Source organism: Monopterus albus, unplaced genomic scaffold, assembly GCF_001952655.1.
Source record: "Monopterus albus unplaced genomic scaffold, M_albus_1.0 scaffold94.1, whole genome shotgun sequence".
Taxonomy (NCBI): domain Eukaryota; kingdom Metazoa; phylum Chordata; class Actinopteri; order Synbranchiformes; family Synbranchidae; genus Monopterus; species Monopterus albus.
Genome location: NW_018127974.1, coordinates 2,639,138 through 2,639,620, shown reverse-complemented (window position 1 = coordinate 2,639,620; position 483 = coordinate 2,639,138).

The window sequence follows — 483 nt, the reverse complement described above, 5'->3', positions numbered from 1 at the left end:
AAGCCCTGTCCCGGACCCTGCCATTGAGCGGGTTGGCCGGTGCGCCAATGCCGCCTTCAAGCATGTTCCTGGTCCTGCCCCTGAGCAGGTCGGCCAGCGTACTGATGCTGCCTTCAAACCTGTTCCTGATCCTGCCATTGAGTGGGTCGGCCGGTGCTTCATGACTCCGAGGGGGTCGGCGGGGACGTCGCCCCTCTCCCCCTGGTTCCAGCGTTCGAGGGGGTCGGCGAGGATGCCGCCCCTCTCCTGGTCCCAGCTCCTGCATCAGAGGGGGTCGGCGAGGACGCCGCCGCCCTCCTGGTCCCAGCTCCTGCACCAAAGGGGGTCGGCGAGGACACCGCCCTCCTGGTTCCAGCTCCTGCGCCAGAGGGGGCCATTGACGCGGCCGCCCTCCTGGTTCCAGCTCTGGCTCCAGAGGGGGTTGCCATTACCACGACCCCTGCCTGTGATTGTTCCACCAAGGCTGCATCAACCCTGCGGCCC